The sequence below is a fragment of the Mirounga angustirostris genome, unplaced genomic scaffold, assembly GCF_029215605.1.
Source record: "Mirounga angustirostris isolate CCGP_5_RB_7025 unplaced genomic scaffold, mMirAng1.0.hap1 SCAF_6, whole genome shotgun sequence".
Classification (NCBI taxonomy): Eukaryota; Metazoa; Chordata; class Mammalia; order Carnivora; family Phocidae; genus Mirounga; species Mirounga angustirostris.
Window position 1 is genome coordinate 150,234,322 of NW_026991714.1, and position 24,828 is coordinate 150,259,149.

Genomic DNA, 24,828 nt, shown 5'->3' on the forward strand with positions numbered 1-24,828 from the left:
ATCTTGACCACATTGCCTCATCCAATCGTGCGTGCTGGTGCCTGGGGACTTGGGTGACTGCCACTACAGGGTCAGATGGTGGCATCTGAGGTGGACATTTGAAGGTGAAGCGGAATGTGCACAGGAGAGTGGGCCTTCCCCCTGTGCGGTCGCCAGCGTCTACACTGTCATCCACATGGAGCAAACACCTCATAAGCCAGTGCTGGGTTGGATTCCAGGGAGAGGGAACAGTTCAAGAAAATGGACAATGAGGAAAGCCTCCACTATTTGCTAGGAGCCATGATTTCTTATCTGCTCATTTAACTTTTCCTGCCCTTGGGCCCTTGTGTAACTTCTTTGCCTTACGTACTTGTGACTCTCGGATTCTTTCTGGCTCTGCTGAATCCAGGCCCAGCAGTCCTGTCTCCTTGGGGTCTGGTCTCAGCTCTGACTTCACTTGGTCACCTCTGACCCTGAGCTTCTGGGGTCTCTCTCTCTTTCTCTCTCTCTTTCTCTCTCTCTCACACATAAACACACACACACACCCCTTTTCACAACCTTAGCTTTTGTATCCCTGGAGTCTGCAGTGGGTCCAAATTATCTTTGGATCTCTACCTTGTAAATGTGTGAATTTGCCATCACCCACATCTTGCTTGAATTTGTGAGCATTTGGCTCCATTAGCTCCCAAATGTGAGACTTCTTATATACAAGCAAGTGGGAACCACTTGCCCCCTCCTCTCGCCCCTCCTCCTTGCTGTGAGTGTGCATTCAGACGATGCCAACAAATTGGCTTCTCCAGGCAGAGCTGTGGTTTCGGAGGGGTCTCTGCTCAGCCTGCACGTGTCCCGTGTGTATGTGGCCTTCTCCGGGGCATAGAAGTGCTTGCTTCAGCCCACACAAATGAGAACGATGAGACATTCAGCAAAGCACCCCAGCTGTAGTGTAGCTGTCCCATGGCGTTATTGGTGACAGCCTCCCCTTTTTGGAGCTGGGCAGGCAGGAGGTAAGAGGAGAACAGTGCTGGGCTTGTTGAGGGGCTGTTTGTACGGCACCCGGAGTGGGGAATTGAGAATACTTCCTTAGATGCCTTTCTGTGGGGTGGGGGGGGTGTACTTAGAAGGGGGACTGCCTGGAAAAGGCCAATGTGGTTTGGGGGCTGGGCAACACGGCCGGGAGGAGGCATGGGGCTCTCCCAGGAGGCCATAGGGTGTCCTGGGACCTGAGGATGACCGGAGGCCAGCACACACAGCGGGGGCACATCCTGACCGAGGCAGGGCACCCCTTGGTCTGCTCTGTGACCCCCATGCTGTCAAGTGTACCAGGTACAGGAGAGGGAGTGCAGCTCCTGGGACTGGCGTCCTTCCATCCGGCCCTGTGGCTCTCCCTCTCCACAACTTCTGTCCCCTCTTGACTTCACTGCCCTTGGTGCTCATGAACCTCTTTCTGTGCTCCTGTCCTTATTACCCCCCTGCTCCCCACATGGTGGTAAGCAATGCTGAGCAGGACCTGGCCCGTCTCGCCCACACTCTGCTCCAGGCACGGCAGGCCAGGCATGCTGTGGGCACACGGCAGGTTGCTGCAGGATGAATGAATGGGTGGAGGAGTGAATGAATGAATGAATGAGTGAGTGAGAGAAAGAAGACATGAAATGCACCTTGAGTGATACTTAGTGCACAACCACTTGGGAGATGCTCACTCGGGGGTGTGAGAGATTCTCAATTTTTCTGCAGGAATTACTGGGTTGTTTTAATTTCATTGAACCACAAACACTATCTTTATGTACATTCTAAGTTCTAGGTAACCACAGGGAAACACAGTAAACATTCAGTCCCTCCTCTTTGCTGGGCTGTGGGGGTTATGGCAAGTCGGGCCATGTAGGCCCGTGGGGCCAACCCCTCATGGGGGAGGCAGCCCCCGCTACAGCTCCCTGCCGAGACCCCTGGAGTGTGGCCACTGTGCAGGGTCTCCTGTGGCCTTTCCTGGAAGGTGCAGCATCCACTGCCTGCGTCTGTCCTGTTGCGGTGGGCACGGGGCACGGACTCACTCCCGGGGAGACAGAGGCCACCTTCCTCTGGAGGGGAAGGACTGCAGGAGTGACCCAGGGGTGCAGGGTCTGCTGGGGACTGGGGAGCCCGTGGGCATCCCCCAGCACTCTGCACCAGCACTTCGTTTGCCCTGCCCTGGCCGAGTGCCCCCTGTCAGCTAGCTGTCAGAACCCGTTCACTTGTAATGGGCTGCGGTCATTACATCTTTCAGTGTTTGTAGGACACATGCCATGTGCAAGGCACAGCACTGGGTGCCGTGGAGAAGACCAGGCAGGCTCCATCTCTAGGATCCCCACCTTCTCCAGTGCCCTGCGAGGTATGGAGCTGTACTGGGGGTCAGAACTCTGCACATTTTGTAAGGGAAGGAAGAACGAAGCCTTCACCCCAAGAAGCCTCCCGACTGCTCACATCACTGTCCCCTGGAGACTAATGATGCTATTTATTAAGAGGGCTGGTTTCTTTTTTTCCTGCAGTCTGCCTCTGGGGTCAAGTCTCCATGAGAGTCTGTTGAACCCCCTTCATAGGTCCAGGCAGAGAAAGTGGTCTTGGCAAGTGCTTCCTTGATCTGGCCAGTTAGAGTGGCTGGAGCTCTCATCTTCACGGCCAGCCCAGCTTTACTCTAGAGAGTCCTGCAACTCCCTCCCATCCCCCCCCTCCATCCCCTCCATAAATAGGTGCTAGGCCACAGCTCAGCCTCTCTCTGGAATCACAGGCACTTATCATGAGGGTAAGACAAGGTGCATTTGTGAAAAAGCCGCAGTTCATTTTGACTGAAGGTCAGTGCAGTGTAAACATGGGGATGAGTCAGAGGTGGTTTGGAAAAGTAGTTTGCTGGCCTGGTGCCTTGAGACGTCAGTAGGGATCCATAGAATGTTTTAGAGCAAGGTCACGGCGTGATCAGATCTTAAGGGCTAGCAGTTGGCCGAGCAATGAGGTCTGGAGATTATTTGGGATACTACTACAGGAGGTCATTCATCACACAAGCGAACATTTATTAAACACGAAGTATGTACCAGGCTTGTGTTGAGCGCTGGATGGTGGATTGGAAGTGGTCCTGCTTTTGATTGAATGCAGACAAAAGTAACCAGAATTGAACTGAGGCTGGAGCTGGTCGGGAAAAGCAAGTTCTCAGTGGTTTCAAAACCAGTGGGAGGAAGGTGAAGATGCCGTGTGCTGTTAGGAGCAGCCTAAGGCCGTGGTTCTTGACTGGAGGCAATTTAGCACACCCCCCCCCCCCACACACACACAAAGGACATTTGCAAACCCTGGAGACATGTTTTATTGTCATGACTGGGGAGGGAGTTGGTGTTACTGGCATTTAGTGGGTAGAGGCCCACAATGCACAGGACATACCCTCATGACAAAGGATTATCTGATCCAAAATATCATCTTGCCAAAGCAGAGAAACCCTAGGCTTGGGTGATGTCTAGATGGGGAGGAAGGAAGGGGCCTTGCCATCCACAGAAACCAGGGCCTGGGAGAGGAGCTGGACTGGGGTCTTTGGGTGCACCTAATCGAGGTGCCTTCAGATTCTTAAGCAGAAGTGGAATTGTGTGTCTAGAGACCTCTGCTAAAGGGGGTGGGGGTCATGGGCTGAGAAACACCCACTGTGGGAGAAAGGATATGTGTTGAGAGGAAGGGGGTCCGTGGATGACTGTTATGATGGCATCTAGTCCCCACTGAAGCATGTGGAAATGCAGATGACCTGCATACTGAAGGTCCTTCTCCTGCCCTTCTCCTGCTGGGGTGAGCAGACAGCTGAAGGCCTAGTCTCCATACTGCACACACACACTGGCCAGCCCAAATGTCTGGAATGCTCCCTCAGCACCCTTGCATTTAATCAACTCCCACTCTTCAGCTCTCAGCCAAGGCCTCTTCCTACATGAAGCCCTCCCTAACTGTGAGTCCAGCTCAGGTTGCCTTCTCTCAAAGAACCATGTTCGTTCATGTGAACATGCAATGAACGTCTGTCTCCCCCACTACCCTAGAAACTGCCTGAGAGCCCGAGGGGCTTCTGAGTTGGCCGATCAGGGTATCTTCAGAGCCCCGCACATAGCAGGTGGTTGGAAAATGTTTTATAAATTAGTACACTTTGTCCCTGATGCCAAAGCAAGAGTCCTCTTTGCACTGCTTGTATGGCAAACCCAAGTTGATGGATCCAAAGTGGGCAAGGGAAGCATTTCCAGTCCTGGAAAGGTGTAGAATGAGTGCAGGTGAGTCTCCTCCTGCCTTACATAGGGGAGCAGCATGTGTGTGCGTGCACGTGTGTGCACGTGCAGAGGTGTGATGCCACTGGGCCGGGGGTGATCTCCAGCTGCGTGCAGTCGCCAGCCCTGGTGCAGAGCCCAGCACGCGCTCTCCTTTTGGAGAGCCAGGGGCTGTGCACAGAGAAGGAAGCAGGGTATGCTCTGGGCCGAGGCAGCCGTCTCCAGCCCCGGTGCCTGTCTGCAGAGCTGCCTTGCCCCTCTGTGCCTCGAACAGAAGGATGGTTTCTCCCTCTTGGAGGAGAAGCCAGACCTCATGCTTTAATCTCCCTTACTTTCCGTCCCTTGGTGAAAGTGTTCAGTTTCACTTTGTTAAAGCAGGAGTCAAGGTTAGCACTGGCCCCTAGGTCTTAAAATCTTCTCCTGGTGTCATTGGCCTCTTTCCTGCCAAGACCCCTCCTCGTGAAATTAATTATTTGAAGTTGAACCAGTGTAACTGCAGCCTATTACCCACTCTGGCTGCAGGGGATCCTTTTCTTTTATTAAATTTAAACTTTTAAAAGTATTATTTTGGTAGATGATGCTTCCAGCTGTCTCTAAGAATTAATGAGGTTCTTAATTCCAATTTTTCAGCCCTTGGCTAGCTGTGGACAATTCTCAATTTTAAGGGAAAGATTTACTTCTTTATTAATAAACGTGAGTGCTTTGGCAATTCTTTCGTATTCCATGGGTGCTTGCATTAGGTGGCAATTAATCCTTCTCGAGAAGATACAGGTTGCTGACCCTTGGGAATATCACTTCAGGGAATGCAACTCTGTGCAAGTAATGATTTTTAAAAATGATCTCTGCGCCAAGGAATGCCGTGAAGAGTTTCATTTTCACTAAGCACTCACGGTCAGTTGTATAATCTTCGGAACACCGGATTGTCCGCAATCTCTTGCGTGCAAGCGTTTTGCTGGAAGCTTGTTCTAGGGCTCGTGCTCTGAAACCGTGGTCCGGATGAATGACACGTCCAGCCAGCCAGCCTTTCCCATCTTCTCGCACTGAAATGCCGTGAACACATCTGGGCTCTAACGGCCTGTTTTCCCAATTTCTCAGAACCCTTTCAAGATCCAGCTTTCCACTTGTAAAATTCAGCCTCAGATGGATTTCCTTAATAAATATGTCACTACTACAGTGGGTGGGTTTGACTTCTTCAGAAGTTTCTTTAATTTTAACTTCCACACGATATTTTTATACTCATCAAATGGCAGGAAATAGTTGCCGGTTCCCTTAATGTTATCATTCCAAACGTCACAGGAATGGCAAGGATCTTTAGAAGACAAAAGATGTGCTTCAGTTAGTAATTCCCATGGTAACTAATAGAGCTCCATTTTTCCCCCCTTTCTATGGCTATTTTAAGTACTTAAATTGATTTACATCCCTGTGGAAATGTGAAAAAAGCGTGGATTGAGTACGTACACTCTGCCAGGATTTGGGGGGTTTTTCTGTTACAAACTGTGTTCTTCCCTCCAATCCTTGTTCGGTATCTGCAGGAGAAGGCAAGGATCAGATCCTAATCCGAAATGCTTGTATTCCTTTAAAGCAGGAAGAAGTCCTGATTCCCCTTTGTGTTCCTTTTGCAATTTATATTAGAACATAAATATGGAAATGATTTTATTTTGTATTCCTCTTACAGCTTATGTTAAAGCATAAATATAAATGTATTTTGAGTGGCCAGACATGAGAAATAAAACTGGCTTAATTTGAGCTAAGTTCCAGGCCCCCTCTGAGCCCAGAAACCCACTCTTCAGACCCTGGCTGGCTCAGGGGAAGATGGTCTCTTGCTTTGTTCCATTCAGGACCACAGATACTGAATTCACTAACAGTGGGCCACACGCCCACCCTGTTGTCCCACACCGGCCCCTTTACCTGCCCTGCTCTCCTCCTGGCCTTTATGCCGAGGTCCCCGGGTCTCCCGATGTTTCTGTGTGGTCACTGGTCCCCATGGTGGTCTGCAGGCGTCCCCATCTGAGTGCAGTGCCAACTTGCACACTCACTGAGCAGGGGAATAGAGTAAGTGCTTGCATGCTGGTTCTTTACGCCACCTCCAACAATGCCAACAAGTGGAGGGGCATTCCATCCTTGTTTATCATGAGCAATGGAAACTCAGGAACCCAGACACACCACGTCTTGGGTCAGTGGGGTTCTGAACACTGTACACCCCCCTCAGCAGGTGTGTGGAGCCCTTGGACACTCATGTCCTGGTAAGAATTGCTTGAAGGTTGCTGATCATTTCTGTTTTAAAGTGGGTCAGGAAACTGAAGGGAAGGTGGGACAATGGGAGCTTTCTCGGGCATAATATATTGAGAGATATCACAGCCGAGCATACACACACAGACGTTCTGGAGAAGGCTGTGGTCATGGCAATGCTAAAAAGCCAGCATTTATTGAGCATGCGACATGGGACAGACAGCATAGCAGGTGTGTTAGGGACATTACCTTGCACATCCTGCACCATCACGGGGGGACCAGGCACTGGCTTTGCCAGGGATTGAGGGGTTTACTGGCATGCGGGGATTTCAGTGTGAAACCAGAAAGTCCTGGGCAGAGCAGGTCAAATTGGTCACCCCACCCAGCACCCCAGGGTAAAGGTGGACAGCTCTCCTTTTGTAAACAGAAACCCCATGGCTCAGAAAGGGGAGGTAACCAGCCCAGGCTCCTTCTCTGGTAGGAGGACCCAGGCAGGCCAGACCCTGAATCCACATACTCTGCCCACAGCACCCAGATCACGGCCATGAGAGGCAGTCCTTCCACAGGGGAAGGCTCGGGGTCCTTCATATGACCAACACCTTAGAAAGATTTAAGTGCAAGTTGAAGATTCCTATTCCCTTTTGAAAAGGAAATGGTAAAAATCAGAAAATTATTTTCAAACAAAGGCCCTGCCTAAAGGTACATAAGCTTGTTCTTTTAGAAATCAGGCTTTTGGTGGTAAAGAAACAAACACTCCAAGGGCAAAGTCAGGTCAGTGGTCCTGTTCCCTGCCATCCCTAAGTCTGTCGATGCTGATGGTCACCCGTCGCCCTATTGTGTGAGGAATGCACGATGCAAGAACATTTCTCAGTTGACCGTTTTGTAAACTGATGTTTTAAAGACAAATTCGTTCATTTGTTTCTTTATACAGAATAAAAAATAATTCCAGCAACGATCCAAAATAGTAGAGCAAGTTAACACATACTTTCAGAAAGTACACGTAAATTTTAAATGCATAGAGCTTCGATTTTCCCAAAGTGAGCTAGCTGTGTCACCAGCGCCCAGATGAAGGAATGCAGCCTGACCGGCCAGGCCCTCACGCCAGCCTGCTGGTGGTCTCTCCCAGTCCCTTCCAGGGGTGACCACTCTCCCCACTTCTAACACCATACATTCAATTGATCTGCTTTTGAACTTTAAGTAAATGGACTCATAGAGTGTGTAAAGTCTGTTTTTCTAAGGTTTCTTGAATACCGGTGATGTACAAGGAGCTGTGATTTTCAAAGAAAATCTCAATGCCTTGACTTTGAGTGCATCCCAGTATGCTCTTATGGGAGCCTGGGTGTCCCTATATGGGTCACAGACTTGTCTTAATAGCCAGTCCTGAAAGACCGTCTTCACTTCACATACTGTGCACGCTCTGGAAGGCATCACCACTTTGCAAAGCAACCATGTAAACTTTGCCATAACTAAGATCAACGAGTATTTGGCTTCTGTGCTGGGAGGTTTTCTGGATGCTGAAGCCCTCTGCACTGTGGGCTCGAGCAAACAAGTCAGGACAATAAGGGGAAGCTGCGGTCAGGTTGGAGGGGAGGTAGCATTCCAAAGTCATCTTACCTGGCAGCCGCCAGAGGGGATGTGATGGGAAGGCACAGCTGTTTCAACAGACCACCCCTTCCAGCCCTGGGGTCTGCCCACATGCTTGCCCATCCACGAGTCCTGCCTCTAATGTCCTGGGAGTCCTCAGCCAGTGCCTAGGGCCCGGAAGCTCCCACCATTTCCAGCCATTGTTAAGTCTTGGTAATCTGTGCTCTTTATCCCCAAGAAGGGCTTGGGGAAATTTGGGGAAGGGAGGTTGCTCTGTGTTGGGATGGTCCCTATAATGCAGGGGGGGTTGGGTCTGGATGCCACCTTCACCATGTGCTAGCTGAATGACTGAGCTCCAGACTTCTGTGTCAATGCCAGTGTTCTACCTGTGAACTTGAAATAGTAAGAACTGGGCAGGTGCAAGCATTCAGTTAAAACTATTTTTTGGCAGCACCTTGCACAAGTAAGCATTTGACCAATGCCAGCGCCCTTTCCCTGGAGATAAGATGTGGTTGCAGTTGTGCCTTAAATTCAGTCCTCAGCTTCCTGGCTGACAAGGCAAAAATGAAAACACGGTGGCTTTTATTGTTCTAGTCCAATTAAAAGGATGTTCCCAGTTTTTCAGGAAATATAAACACTTTCCTGGTGCTAGATTCTGAGACAATTTTATTTTGAGAGCCTGAGTAATTCAGTTGATAGGGTTTGCAATGATTTTTTTTCTACCAGAAGATGGGGAAATCACCTTTTTATCTCCATAGCATGTATTAATCCCTTAATTAAAAAATACTAGTCCGAGGCTATAAATTAAGTATGGAGAGCTAATGGGTTGCCGTTAAATTCAGTGAGTTCTGTTTCTGCATTTCTTTCACTGTCTCTTTTACTGGACATCTTATAATAATAACATAAAACTAAAGGGCATAACGTCTAGGGTGATGGGAGGGAGTCCTTCCCATACTTGGTGCTTGATACCTCTGGCACCTTTGCATGTCTGTGAGGATGAAGGAGGTGACATACTTTGCAAGGGTTGTGTGCACTCTTAGCATCAGCGTCTGTAAAGGAGAGGATCAGCCTGGGGGGCTTTTCTGCTATAAAATTACATGTCTGTAGGATCATAGTGAGTGTAAACTGGTTAGTCAAAAACTGAGTACTCTGTTGAACACTTCAGGAGTGCTTTGTGAAAATGTGCTGGTTCCTGAGTGTGGGGTCGTGTTCCAAGGGCTTATGGGCATCGGATCCAGAGCCAGGAGCTTTGCAGGGTTGCTAGAGTTATGGAGGCGCAGGTATCTCTTTCTCTTCACCTGCCTAGAGACTTCAGAATCTGGATTACTTTGTAACTTCAACCTGAATGTTCAAAACATTTCAGTTGAGTGGGCGCCTGGGTGGCTCAGTTGGTTAAGCGACTGCCTTCGGCTCAGGTCATGATCCTGGAGTCCCTGGATCGAGTCCCGCATCGGGCTCCCTGCTTGGCAGGGAGTCTGCTTCTCTCTCTGACCCTCCCCCCTCTCATGTGCTCTCTCTGTCTCATTCTCTCTCTCTCAAATAAATAAATAAATAAAAATCTTTAAAAAAAAAAAAAAACATTTCAGTTGAGTTATCTGCTTTTTCGCAGAAGAACTTAAAACACACACACATGCACACACACACAGAGAATAGTGTGAAACCTAGGTGTCTCCCCAGCCCTCAGTGGCCTGGGAATCCACCACACACAGATTCCAGACCGGGAGAGGTAGAGTCCAGGGAGCTGTGAATGGTGGGAGTCCATTTCACACAGGGGTTCTTGGGGACCCTGTCCACAGGCCTTCAGGGACTGAGCTGCCACATGGCACCAAGAACATCCTGGATCTCAGAGCTGGTCCTTACAGTGGAAGGGCAGTGAGGGGCCCTGTCACATGAAAAGTCTGCATTTGCAGAATTCCTTGGAATCAGAGCAAACCCTCCTCCTGATCTCTAACCACTCAGGGCCAGATTTCCAGCCTTTAAGACAGCTGGTCTCTTGTCCCTCATCCCCCGGGGGAGGGGGAACTTCCCCTGTCATTCATAACTCATCTGTTTTACTTTGTTGTGTTGCCCAAAGCACCTAATCAAATGCATCAAAGTAGTAGACATTCCATAAATATATCAATATCTGCTGGTCGCCCGATGACATATCATAGCCACGGATGGAATGATACCTACGAGCCTCCCACCAACTCTTTATTTATTCTAAACTCTGAAGATTGGTTATTCTAACTATCCTACAGTGGGCTAAGTTTACTAGTGGATGCTGAAGTTTTCATTATGGCTGCTTTCATGAATGAGTTAACCTGATAGTCTCTCTTCCTTGTTGAAGATTTTAGGTGGATGACATTCCTATTCTAGGAATCATTTATTGGAGAAAGGCCATTTCATTTTAATAATGAATATTTCAAATAATTAGTCATTTTAAAAATAAACTATCCCTCCAGGTGAAATTTATCTGGGGCTGGTGGTGGGATAGATAGGCTTCTATGGCATTAAAATTAATTGATGTAGCAAAAGCAACCGAAGTCATTATCCTGTCCCATATCTGCGACAGAACCATGGAGGGCTCACTGTCCAACACACGGCAGCAAAGTTCTCTGTGTCCTTTGTCACATGCAGAGGGCTGGCCAGCATGGCACGCAGAACTGGAATGTTACAGAGAATACCAGTCCGACATGAGTCGTGAGCTTCATTCCCCAGATGTGCTGACGTGACACTCGCCACACCACTGGGGTGTGTGCAGACATTCACACCCCACCGGAGTCTGCGGCACAGAAGGACCCTGGTGGGCACAGGCAGTCCGGCCCAGGACAAGGGATCAGGGAACAATTGGAGCTCAGGTCTGACAATAACAGACTTGGGTTGGGGGCAAGGTTTGACATGAAATTCAGGGATGTCACCTATGTTCTTGGAGCTTCTGTTTCCTCCTGTGTAAAGTGGGGAGGTCATTCCCAGCTCTCTGTGGCGTCGGTTTGGAGACATGACGCCTGCCTGGTGTGTGACGCATGGCATGGCCATGGGGCAGGAGAGCCCATGCCTGGGAGCCCTGGCTTTGCTCTTGTCAATCCTCTGATATATCAGAGTGAGCACCGAGGTAAGGAGGTTCCCATCGAGTCCTGCGGTGAATGCAAGGTGGTTCTTGGGGGAACGCTCAAGAGCCCATGATTTCCAGGTTAGTTTAAGCAGAGGGATGCTTGTTAGCATTGCGGCGGCTCTGGAGTGAGACTCCAGCTCTCCACTGGCTGGAGATGTGTGCCAGGAGGGTGCGTGGCTCAGGAAGGCTGGTCAGGACTCCTGAGGGGACGGCCAGACCACAGGGGTTTCCATCAGTGCTCGCTTAGGCTCCTGCCAAGTTCAGACATTGAGCTCCATCCAGTTTTCCCACATTCGACTCCCAGAGCTTTTACCTCTTCAGAAACCAAGCCCTGTTTTCAATGAGCCAAACTCTTTGCATTTGTTCATGAACCTTAGATCTGAGTTTAGGGGTAGGTGGAAGATAGTATCTCCATGTCCTCCACCAGGACACACCAGATAAACTGTTGGCTTTTTAAGGAGGTGATGCTTCTTGACGAGGAGGGAGCTTCACTACAAGTGTCCTTCCTCTGGTCGCTGGGTCATGACCACTTCCTCCACGGTGGCCCTGGGGACTGCTCCTCCGCACGCAGCGTGTCTCCTGGGAAGTGACTTCTGGCCTGGGCACCAAGAGCATGGGGTTTTCCAAAGGTTGGGGGCATTATTGCCCAGGGTTGGAGGGCATGCCTCCAGCTGGATTTTGTTTCAGGCTCTGCCTCTTACTGACCATGTGACTTCCTGCAACTTGCTTCGAGGTCCTTGTGAGGACTAGTTGGTGACTCTTGTATATCGAGTGTCCGATGTTGTGCCTGAGAGATCATCAGTACCATTCTGACTGCTGTGCCTGTGGCCCCACCCCTCTGCCGCCCCCAGGGGGCAGGCACTGGACTTTCTGTCCCAACAGAGCTGCCCCTTCTCTGGACCTCACTCTCTCACTTCCATGGTTTACAAGCTTTGTCATATAATGCTGTGTCCTTGGATCATCATCTGAAGCTGGTCATGACCTCATGTGTGGAGGTCACCGAAGTGCAGAGAAGATCTGGGACCTGCCCAAGGTCACCCGGCTTGAAGGTCACCCACCCTTCCACTGTGGCAGTGTGCAGGGCTCTGGCCTGGGGAGCACACACGCTGGGTCTTCCTCTCTCCTGAGGACGTAGGTTACAGGACAGATCACCAGCCATGCACGCAGCAGATGGGGGCCCCTGGGGTCCCTTCCGAGTTTGTAGTCTGCCTCAACCCCCAGCCTCTCTCATCTCCACATTTACCCGAATGCCTGGGACTACACAGATTATTTGTTGAAGCAACTCAAACCCATACATTTTAAGATGATGCCTTGAGCTGTAGGGAAAAAAATATACTTTTTCCTGAGAGGGATGCGTGCAGTGCCTTCCAGTAGAAGGGGAGGGCTGACCTTTATAGGTAGACAAAACAGAATGCCAGTCCACCATTACACTTCTGCGGCAGTATATTGTTCCAGAATGGGGTGCCGCATATTTGTGTTATAATGCTGTTTTTGTTTTCAAGTGAATGCTGCAGTGTTCTTTCGTGTGGAGGAGGGATTCATTACAAGTTCACAGAACTTTTCAGGGGCGACGGGGGGAAAATAGGTGCTTGTCCTCAGCAGAGTATACCAAGCCTGGAGACAGTTTTGTTCATAGCTCAGTGACATATGAATTCTCCGAAAGCTCACCTTTCATTACGAAGCTGACGTTAAACAAAGATACTTAGTTTTTCCCTTTAAGATCCTACAAGGTATCTTCTGCCACCTAACATTGTTTGAAAGCTAGCCTCTTCTCTGTGCACAGGCACCTTACCTGGATTCTTAGTAATGACCTAGTTTAATGGGTCAGATCAATTAGGTTGGGGGAATTTATTAAACCAAAATATCTGAGCGTTTGCATTTTTTTGGGGGGGTGGCAAAATAACTGGTTGAAGAACAGATCTTTCACTTACCTGGTTTACTAGTTTTCAAGGTCTCTCTTGGGAATAGCCAACAAACTTTTGTGCTCTGGATACCAGATTCCTGGAAAAGAATTGTGCTGTTTTCAGAGTGGTTTTCTCCTTTTCTTATGATGCTAATATATTTTTTGAGTCTCTCAGAGAAATCCTCGGTGTCTGTGAGAGGTGCCCATACAACTCACCTCTAGGGAACTCTGAGACTGGGACCCCATCTCGAGGAATGGCCCACCTTTTGCCCAGGCCCCCAAGTCAGGCCCAAGGTCTCCCTTGATTTCTTCCTCCCCCTACATTCCATGAGGCTGTTGGGCTTGGCCCCCTTGATCTTTAAATAGCCGCCTACCCTCCAGCTCCATCCCTCCTGCCACTGCCCTCAGGTGCCCCTCCCCACCCCTCACCTGGACCACAGAATGGCCTCCATATTGCTCGTGGATCCACTGCCCATGCTCTGTCGCTCCTGGCCTTTCTCCCCTCTGCAGCCACCACAAGGGCCTTCCTTGTAGGGAGCAGAAAGGGATGTCTAGGCTTGCATCCTTCACAGCTCCCTTGCAGCTTCAGCCCAAATCCAGATGCCTTTGCAGCATCCCAAGCCTAGCCCACCTCACATTCCAAATCCATACCTGTGATTTATTGGATATCTTGTGTATATGGAGGTCAGCACTGGGTCCCTTATGTGGATTACCACATTCATTAACCCAGCACAATCAGGATTATTATTCCTATTTCCCAGGTGAGGGGGCTAAGGCTCAAAAATGTGAAGTGACTTGTTCCAAGGTCAAAGCCGGGATTCAAATTATTTGCCATTTTTAGAAAGTTCTATATACTCTCTGGCTTCCCTGCCTTTGTTTCTGTTGTTTGCCTAGGAATCTTTTTCTTGAGAAAGATGCCCTGACTTTGATAAGACATAGGTTAGATGCCACTGCTTCTACCTTTCAAAGCCCCCACCTGACTGTGATGATAGTGTGCACCCCTGCATTTCAACAATCTGATTATAAGCCTGTCTTTGGAGACAAACCATGAGAGACGATGGACTCTGAGAAACAAACTGAGGGTTCTAGAGGGGAGGGGGGTGGGGGAATGGGTTAGCCCGGTGATGGGTATTAAGGAGGGCACATTCTGCATGGAGCGCTGGGTGTTATACACAAACAATGAATCATGGAACACTACATCTAAAACTAATGATGTAATGTATGGGGATTAACATAACATCATCATCATCATCATCATCATCATCATCATCAAAGAATAAAGCTGCTATAAAAAAAAAGCCTGTCTTTTGGAATTCCTTTAGGGCAAAGACCTCGAGCTCCCATCCATGGATTTTTTTTTTTAATTTTTTTATCTCTAGATCTTTAGCATTTGGCACAGCATGAGCCCATAATAGATACTCAGTGAATGGTAACCGTTGGTTTGGTGCATTTCTTCACTCACCCAACTAGTATTTTCTACGTTGCTAATAGGTGCACAGAACTGTTTATGTAAGAAGTTCCAGTTAGAGATGACAGGATTTCCGATCAGAAAGCACCAAACTAGCTACAGATTATGTCTCTTTGGGGTGAGTGTCTGCACCTTGCTTTGTCATCGGTAAAATACGGTGGATTGTGCCTGCCCACATCTCAGGGCAGTGGAGAGGTGGCCAACTTAGTCTTAATCCACTGTCCTCCTAGATTATGTTGCTGTGAAGGTGTGGTTGGGAAGGATTCACAGGCAGACGGAGGGAGCCGTGGACGAGAGCTTTGTCCAAGAGGGGCAAACTCAAGGTAGTCTGGAGAGCTCGGACCAGGGATCCAGGATGGGGCTGGACATGAGAAGCACCTGGCTATTTTGGGTGAGATGGAAAGCTTTCTGGGTCAGGGAGCAGCATCAGGAAAGCAACCAGTTTACTATCTGGATATTAGAGATAAATCATTTTCTTTGAAGTTCACTGGACCTTAGACCAAGAAAACAGGAAGACCATGGTGTGTCTGGAGGACGGTAGAAACAGTTCCGTGTGTGTGAGGCGCCTCTAGAAAGTTCCTGCTCTGGGCACCATTGAGAAGAAGCACACTGTGGCTTTCAATGGGCTGCTCAAAGGGGGGCTTGGTCTTAGAAGTGGGAAGGGGACCCCTGAGAAGGAGGGTGTCTGTGAATTCTGTGTGGGTGGCTTGCTGCCTCTCCTCCACCCTAGGGTTTTCCCTGGGAACTTCAGAGCTCTGTGAAGCAGTCCAGAGGGTTGTTTACCAACACATTCTTCTCTTCTTATCCATGCCAATCTGATCAGGAAAAAATGCTGTTTCCTTTATTCGTCAACAACAGTTATAGGATAATGAAACTGCATTTATTAATAGTGGCACATTTTACTTGTCCCTTTGCCATTTGTATGGGATTGGTAGCAGCTAGCATTTTAATTAACAGCAACAATAGATAACTTTAAATTAAGGAGCACATTATAAGTTATCTTTCATTCTGGGTCCCAGGGAATAATGATCCCCCTAAATAGTTATTTAATGCCATGGCTCATGCATTACGCTGTCTTGAGACACGGTACTTTGCCCTGGGCCTCCGCAGCCTGATGCTGTTTACAGCTGAGTGTAAGGGTGATCAATCACACCCTTCCCCTACATGGTTAGTGGGCTCATCATAGGCCTAGGGCCACTTGGGGAAAGGCAGGGGCCTTCCAAATTGGCATTCTCAAAATTAACACCTACAAACATCAGTTTACTATCTGGATATTAGAGATAAATCATTTTCTTTGAAGTTCACTGGACCTTAGACCAAGAAAACCATCTTTTGTATCAGATTCAGTGTTCGGTTACCTTTGGCATCACGTACCCAGTGAGCCCATCCTAAGTACCTTTCACAGTGAGTGCAGTGGAAGGAGGGAAACAGGCCTTGCTGTCAAGGGATGCTCCCCTACTGACCCCATTGTACTCTGCCTGAGGTAGGAGAAACAGTGTCAGGTAAGATGTGATCAAGGCTCTGGCAAAGGAGATCAAAGAAGCATGGGGCATGTAGGTGAGGCCATTCTCAGATGAGATCTCACTCCCTCTCTGAGCTGGTTCTCAGTCTCATCTTCGTCCCTGCCTTATCCAGCTGGTGGAGACATCTAGGTGTATTCAGAGGTGGCCACTGGGACCCCTTCCGACTCTCCTGGCCCATGTTACACCTGGCCCCTGGCATCAACCTTAGTGTAACTCGACTTAGAGCATCCCCTGGAAGATGAGAATGGTCTTCACACATGCTTGGGCAGTAGCAGGTTTATAAGCACGGTATTCTTTGGTTCTCCTTCAGAATACCATGAAATTCATTCACCCACTCAGCAAAGGGATGTGGACGCCTCCCCTGAGCCAGTCTTCTAAGCACGTGGGACATTTCTCTCCACTTTTGCTAGGAAAGACATGGCCTTGTGTGTGCGTTGACAAATTATATCTCTAAGCACGTGAGTCCACAAAAACAGGCTGAGAAAGCAACCAGGGTTGGCTGGTCCCCATTTGTCCATTAATGGTTAATTTATATTTCAGTCCTTTTATTCCAGATACTACTTGCCAGCAAGCAAACAGTAGTGGAAAAAAAGGAAAGTGATTGAATTAATCTACCGATTTCATTTTTCTGCAGACTGGAGAAAGAGGCTGATGTTTGCTGTTTCTGGGCAGCAAGTCCTGACCCGACGGCGAGAGTCCTGGGTTTCCCCGGGTGCGGAGCCCATTCTACAGGCCAGGACCCTGGGGTCCACAAGGGCAGGCAAGGGAATTGGTCAGCTTTGTCTGGAACATGGCTGAGCATGAGTTGATTTACTACAGTCGAATGGGATGGGATGGGGGGACGGGAGCCAGCACCCAGGAAGCAAGAGATCTCTGGTGCCAAGGTTCAGAATGGGACCCTGCTTTGTGAGAAGAGCACATACTTGTGTGTGAAGTAAGTCAGGCTTGGTCACGGGTGTGTGACTAAAATCAGGGGCGAGGGAGGGGCGGGCTCACAGATGACCCCATTATGAAGTGGCAGACCTCCAAGGAGGGGGCATGATTGAAGAAACAGCACCTGCCAACAAGCCAAGGGCTCCTGGGTTTTACCGATCTACGAGAAATTTTCATTTGTACATGATTGCAGAATAGAGAGAACCATCGTTTATACAGCAGGGATTCTTGTGTTTAATAGTTCAGTACATTTCCAACAATAGCTATTTTTTTCCCCTCATGAAAGTTTATGAGGGAAAATGTGAAATCCGCACCTCCCACATCTGGGGAGTCGGGAGCCCTGGGTAGTGCCCCAAGAGGGAAGCTGGATCCCTGGCATCAGGACTGGATTCTAGACGCAGGTGAGAGTGAACATCCAGAGAGAGCAGAGGTCCCAGAGGCTGTGTCTCGGTGGGACCAGGCCCGCTTTGGTCCTTCGGGTTCCTCCTAGGCGGGCTGGCAGAGGGAGGGGAGGGCATGTGGGAACAGTGCATCTGGGGAGTCCTATCTCCTTACTTCTGCTCCAGTGCTCAGAATCTAGCCCTCCCACCCAGCCCCAGGGCTCTAAGCCCAGCTCCACACAATTAGAGAGAAAGAGGCTCATGGACACATGCATACACAAGGACGCCCAACCTCCCACCCAGTGCCAGATGGCTAGGTGGTGAGGGGAGGGAGGGTTCGAGGGCGAGCACCTTCCTCTTGCCTTCAGGGCCCAGACTGAGCTGAGTGTGCTGTGGGCGTCTGGCCCTGCTCAGAGCCCCAGAGGGGCCACACAGCTATAGGTTGACCTGGGGACACGCACAAACCCCACAGCCCATGTCAAGTCCACAGTCCAGGAAGAGGGCCCTTTTGTCTTTAAGTACTTTAAGTACTTTAAGTGCAGCCAGTTCCGTTCCCGGGGAGCTCCAGGAGGTACAGAAGCCTATGCCCAGGCCCTGGAGTCACAGTGCAATGCCTGGTGGAGGGATGCCCAGTGGCAAGTTACTTAATCTCTCTGGGCCTCAGTCTTCCCATATGCAAAGCAGGTCTAAACCGAACTCTTTCTGGGAGTATTGAGAGAATTCAGCGATCCCTAGGTGCACTTAATGGGATGTCTGGCATGGACTACCTATCCTTATTGTGCATGCTTTCTCCAAGGATGTTTTCATACTGTCCCTGCCCTTGAGCACAAGAACCCCCACAGAGAAGCTACTCACCGGGCAATGACTTTTTAAAACATGACAGTGACTGACTGTCACTATCTAAGAAGTGTTTGTGCCAAGTGCCGGCGGGGGGGGGGGGGGGGGCAGGTGAGGAGGGGACAGGTGAGGAGGGGGGAAGGTAAGGAGGGGAGCAGGTGAGGAGGGAGGCAGAAGGACAAGGTCTTACCTTTACCTTTCACAGCCAGGTTTACATTGGCTCTGGGCAGAGGGAGGGGCACGTGCTTGTTCTATACCTGAACATCTGGCCCTTGGGAGGCCAGCATAGGAGAGGCCACCCTCCTCTCTGGGGCTGGGAGAGCATCCTGTACCTCGGAAGGGAACACAGAGAATCAAAATCCTTCTCAAATTCCATGCCGATGATAATGGCAGAGATGGATGTGGACGTATGCAAATATAATAGAGGCCTTGGCTTGCTAATTGGCAGAATTTCCTAATCCAAAAAGGGCCCCCCCCCAACTGTGGGGTTATTACGGAGTGCCATTTTGTGCACTTTGGAGGCTGGGGACTGTGATCCAGAAATACTCTCAAGAAGCAGGCAGGGATGTGCGTGGGTCTTTGCTAAGCAGCTGTCCATGAATAATTTTTAAAATTTGCCAGATATTTAGAAGTCCAGCTTGTTGGTCATAGAGTGACAAAATGGGTTGAGAAAGCAGATCTTTCCTCCAGCCTTAGCAACATGGTTTTCCAGGACCCCTGCCCCTGCCTTTTCAAGGTGGCTTGCAGTGGGGTCACCAGAATATGGTTCTCCCAGACTCATCATTCGGGGAGTTTTCCCGCCCCCCGTGAGATCGGCAGCCCCTTTCAGCCTTTCATACATTAGGAAATACAGAAATTAACAGCTTTGCGGATGCCTGGAAGGTAAACAAGGAAACTGTGAGACTTGGCAGCGTATGATATCCGTGAGAATCTGAAGCCCAGATGATTCAGAAGCATTGTGCAGGGTCCCCCATCCGCCCGTGTGAACTACCGCGTGGAGGCCGAGTGAACTTGTTCCTTGACAGAATGCTGAGGGGGCTGTGCTCCGTGGCTGGGGCCTCTTGCTTTTCCACCGTGGGCGGCGTAGGTGATGTGGTCTCTTGTTCTCTCCTTTGTAGTGGTTTTCTGCAATTTGGGCAACCCATCTAAATTAATTGTCCTCCTCAGTGTGCTTGAGAGACCCTGTGCCTGAGGGGGATCCGTTCTGACAGTTGATGGGGGATCCGAGGGAAGGCAGCCAGGGTGAAGGAGCTCCTCTCCGGTCTGCCCGCCCCATAAGACCGGGGCAAGCCCAGATTCATGGTGTTTGACTGCATGATTTTGATTTTTCATTTGTGTGCCCTTGCTTTATAAAATTTTAATCTTTCATCAAAGTTCACATTTTAGATACACTATACATGTGGAAATATATATGTGAGCATTTTTAAATAAAACGAAAATGTGCATCCGCCAATTTTTCCAATGCTGCTGCCCATTTAAAAGAATAGCTTGCAGATACCCTCCTTGGCAACGCACGTTCTGCCCACTTGAATGTTTAGGATGCTCTGGGCCAAGGATGTGTGTAAAAAAACAGTTTACTTTTGTCTGAGTTTGGAAAGATAACCCAGTTCTGTCCATCTCAGAGCTTGACAAGTCAGAATAATTTTAATTTCTTCCTTAAATGAAGCAGTCCTGATGGATTGATTGTAAATGTTGTAGCTTTATTTTCTTCTTTGTGAGGTAATGGATGCACAGTAACATCACGTGGTCTTTCCATATCTTGTGAGCGATCGTTTGGGAGCCCTGTAGCCTGGGGCCACTTCCTGCAGGACTGCCCACCCGCCTGACCTCGCCTGCCCGGCTCCCCGCCTTCTCGGTGGATTTCCCCTGTTCCATGTCCTCATACCACCTCTTTCCCAGGGTCTAGCTTGGAAAGCATCCTCGCTGCCTCTGCCCCTTGGAAGCAGAGCGGCCACATCTGGATGCCCCAGGGACAGAGCTCCGCACTTCCACGGTCTGGCCAGACCACCCCCACAGACCCACTTCTCCCCGCCCCACCAACCCCCCCCCCCCCGGAAGTGTGTGGCCAGTCTGAGCCTTTCCAGGTTTTTCTGGCACACAGACCACAGTGAAGCTTTCCCTGGGGTGAGAAGAGATTTTAGGGAGTTGCTAATGTCAGTGTTGCCCTCAACGGCATGCCTTTCATGGGTCTTCCTGCTGGCAGCCACTGGTAGATACTAGGAATGTAAAGAAAAGGCTGACTGTTCCTGCCTTGAAGGAATTACAGCTTCACTGCGGGGATGGAGACCCAAGAAGAAAAACAAACAAACAAGCAAACAAAAGTAAACTACAGGGTAAGCTGGATTTGCCTGTGCAGCCCAGCCCAGAGTGGTCTCAGCAACCTTGGGTTAGCATCCCTGCTGCCCTGCCTCCTTGCTCTGTGTGACACTGGCAAAGTCAAGGGGCTCCCCGGGCCTCAGTGTTCACTTCTTTAAAATGGGACTCATCTTGCCTATTTCACAGGACTGGCTGTGGGCTGGGGAGAGACATAGTAAGCAGCACTGGACAGGATCCCAAACCCAACAGCTTCTCTCTTTCCCTCGTTTGGAGGATGGGGCCATTCCTGGTGAGACCAGGAACCTTTCCAGTTGTGGAATGCTGCTGTGTCGGGTGACGGCCCCCCCTGACACGAGCAGATCTGTCCGTGGGAACGGACCTCCCCCACCCCCAATTTTTAATGTGCTTATTTCACGTTTTCAGACATTGTGCTCAGTATTCAAGTAGCAGTCTGCTTCAGGGCCTGAGGCTACAGAAAGTGTTCCTGAGATGAAGGTTGACTTCCGAGTGTATTCTGGTTGCTTGGTTTTTGTTCTAATTCTGTACTTTGAGAAACTGACAGCTGTGGTTTCATGCTAACACGTGTGAGCCCAGACCCATACAGTAGGTGATCTCTCGTACCGCCACGGTTCCCTGTGTTCTTGCTTAGTTTACAAAAGAAAACAACATGAGTTCAAAGTTTAATTCAGAATTACTGCTTGCGTTTAGTTGGTACTTAGTGTATTCTGCTTATTCATTTGTTTAACCAAAAATTGACAGAGTGCCCACCTGGTTCTACACTCTAGTGGGTTTTTCCTGTGTGGTTTTTAGTTTGGTTTGACTCAAGCCTGCAGTTTTGCTTCTGCCTCTGATATACTTCTCCATCTCATTGGGTTTCCTTTTACATTAAAATGACTCAACATTGCTTTGGAAGATAGTTTTGAACATTTCTACCAATCCTGAAATATTAAGGGCAGCTTCTACTCCTGGCTTCTTCTCCCCATGCTTGGCCCCAGGCAAACACGTAACTCTTCCCAGTGCTTTCCCCAGGTTCTTTGAGGGGATTGGAAGGAGTGGACTCTTGTAGTAAGTTATTCTTACAAAAAGCAGTTCCCCTTACCTCCAATGATCTCACCTCTTGCCCAACCATCAATGCCTCCCTCACCTTCTTGCCATTTGATTTGTGTTACACTGGACTCTGCTGCATTCTGGGAACTCTGTGACTTTATTTCTTACCCAACAGACTGATCCCTAGTTGATTTTTTGTGGATTCTTTTGAATTTTCTATGTAGATAATCATGCCATCTGAGAAAGCAGAAGTCTTATTTTTTTCTTTCCAGTTCCTGGGTCTTTTATTTCTTTTTCTTGCCTTATTACATTGACCAGGCTTCCAGTACAATGTTAAATATGAGTGGTGAGAGTGGACATCCTTGCCTTGTTCTGAGTATTAGTGGGCAAGCATTCACTCTTCCACCACTAGAGATAACATTAGCTGTAGATTTGCCCAAGTAGATTTAAAATTCCCTAATATTAGAAGAACCATTTCTTCTGCTTCTTTGGCTCCAAACCGATTTCACAGGTCAGCTTTTTAGTGAGTGCCTCAACTTGCTATAATTGTGTGCTGCAGAGTATTGTCTTTGGTTTAAAATATCTAGCCTGGCCATGACTAAGATGAGAGGTATTCTATTTTGGTAGAAAACACCACATAATGCATTAGCTATTTAAAGACAGTGGTGATCGAAACATCTAGCCGTGTGGATGCACAGTGACAGCTTAGCGTCGTCTCCAGCTTGATGTTGTTCTACTCGCCACTCGAACGAGAACCAGAGGGTCATGTCTACCAACTGAAGCATAGATAGACAGAGCATGGTGTATGGCATATGGAAAACGGCAGAGTATTCATCCACAGAAGGGAATGAAGAACTGGTACATGTGACAACATGGATGAACCTCAACAAATACTAAGTAAAAGCAAGCAAGTCACAGAAGGCCACATATTGTAGGATCTCACTTTTGTGAAATGTTCAGAATAGGCCAATCCATGGACAGAATGTAGATTTGTGGTTGCTGGAGGACAGGGGATGGGGAGAGGATGGGCTGGGGAGTTAATGAAATCATGGGCATGGGGTTTCTGTTGGGATGATGAAACGCTCTAAATTTAGGTTATGGTGATGGTTGTACAACTCTATGGTTATGCTAAAAACCCCTGAATTGTACACAGGTGGACTTCATGGTATGTAAATTATATCTTAATGAGATGCTAAACACGAAAAGGGCATAGAAGCTAAATTGTTGGGGAATGAGCAGGCTGGATAATGAGTAAGCTGGAAAACCAGGGTGAGGGGTCAACCCATGTGGGTTTTAAGAGGTGGTGTCTAGGAAGAGGGACTGAGGGGGCGTCCAGGCCTGGGGGCTAAACACCACACGCTTCCTATCTCGGTCAGCTCCCACGCTCCCCCCATCACTGACATCAAAAGTTATCATCATGAAGATAAAAAGGCCTCAAGAAGACCCCAACAACTGAGCAAAAATGAGAACGTTCATCTAGTGTTGTAGAGAAAGAAGGGGCTGGAATGAGCAGCTACCACCTTGTAACCAGAAAACTAACCCTTTCTTTTTCCCCTTTCTTTTTCAGACGATAACCTTCGCTTTCCCTTGGTGAGTACAGAATTTTTTTAAAGATTTTTTTTTTCCTGTAGTTAACTAATAACAATAAAAAAAGTGTGTTGGATTTACTTGTTAGAGAAACATTATCTCTAGAGAAAGAAGACCAGTATGGTCAGCGCGTTATATTAGAATTTTATGCCTGAACTTGCTTGAACAGGGTTGTATCACACTTTTTGTTACATCATTTTGTGTGTGTGCGTGTGTTTAAAATCCGGCTCTGTGGTTCAGTCTCCTGAACTGGACTGTTGAGAACACAGTTTCCACATGCTCTCCTTTCACGGATTTGTCCGTACTTTTAAAAGGGCCTTGCTTTACCTCACTGCACGCATGGGAGGACTGTTGGGAAACACAGAGGCCCATAATTGCATTGATGGTAGTTGCCTCTTAAATTGATCTGCTGGGGGGAAAACCTGATGAAAGGGAGCTTTTCTGGATTGCACTTTGGGTTAAAAAAAAACAACAACAACAAACAACCGTGTCATCATCACATAATTTTATGCCTTTTGAGATCTAGGCACCATTCCATGGCCTTGATGTCCTATAGGGTACACATCACCTTTTTGTGTTTTACTTAATCAGGTTACTGGTGTTAAGTTCCCTAAAGAAATCGAGGAAGGAAAATCTAAGAGCTTTGGAAGTGGTTGCAGTGGGTGAGTGGCGCCTGTGTGCGTGGTGTTACGTGCTCACCTTTCGTGAGCGTACCAGGATGTAGGTGGCCAGGAAGTTGTGTTTCTTATGTGCATCACCTTGTTTGAAATACTTTGACTATGTCCTGAATTATTTTAAGGTCAGTGTGTCGCCTGTATTGCTTTGGCCAGCCCCCTCTGTTGCTCTTGTGGCGTAATTTCATCTGGGCATAAATGCTTATAGTCTTCTTGGTGTGATCAAATGCATTTGGGTTGTATGGACTGTTGCTCCCTGTCTCAAAGGAATGCAAATACAGTCAGCGATTTATCAAGAGAGAGAATGGGAAAGGCTCCGTTTGCCATCTACTAAGCTAATTGTGTTGTCCCTGTTCTCTATCACATCATTATCAGATGTTAGCAATTTTGAATGACATGATCTACTTGAGCAAATGTGGATGTCAACAGCGGGTTCCAAGAGAAGGAATATTACTGGAATAATGTTACTGGATAGAGACTTAAGTACAAGAAGTCTGCAATCCCTTATTGCCTCAGAATCCTAAGCAAGAGGTGTTGACTCATCCATATTGGTTTGAATGGGTATTAAACATGCTACTTACCAAGAGCGGGGGCTCCCTACCTTGCCAGAATGAAACATTGGAGGGTCGTGTCCCACAGACTCATCTCCTTCCCAGATACAGGATCCAGATTATGATTTGTTAAAAGCATCTGCCCTTTGCCTTCCTTGGCTGTCCGCTCAGCACTGGCCCCTCCACACCCAGTCTTGCCATTTGCCTGTTCTAGGGTTTCCTGTCCTCTCGGCAAGTTGGCTCTCAGCCTGGCCATGTCGCTCAACCTGGTTCCATCGTTCACCTCCCTTTTAATAGGAAAGTAAAGGTTGCTTTAGGAAGCTGTGAGTTCTTAGGTAAAAAGTGCTTCTTATTTCAGGAATTTTCTCTTCCGTGTGAGGAAAGGCTGTTCCAAGCATGACCCCCCTTTTGGTGGCTACCTTATTTGATGCCTTTGTTTGGAATCTGCTGCTGGGATGAAGGGGTAGAAC

The 24,828-nt window shown here is 48.6% G+C and overlaps 1 protein-coding gene across 4 annotated transcripts in view; it reads left to right on the forward strand.

Moving 5' to 3' along the window:
- Positions 1 to 24,828, forward strand: part of PTPRE (protein tyrosine phosphatase receptor type E) — a 150,497-nt gene that overhangs the window by 35,879 nt on the left and 89,790 nt on the right. For all 4 annotated transcript variants that reach the window (XM_054508465.2, XM_045879069.3, XM_054508467.2 and 1 more), the window contains one exon: positions 23,114 to 23,136. The gene's annotated coding sequence lies outside the window, so the exon portion shown is untranslated. The remainder of the gene's footprint in view (positions 1 to 23,113; positions 23,137 to 24,828) is intronic.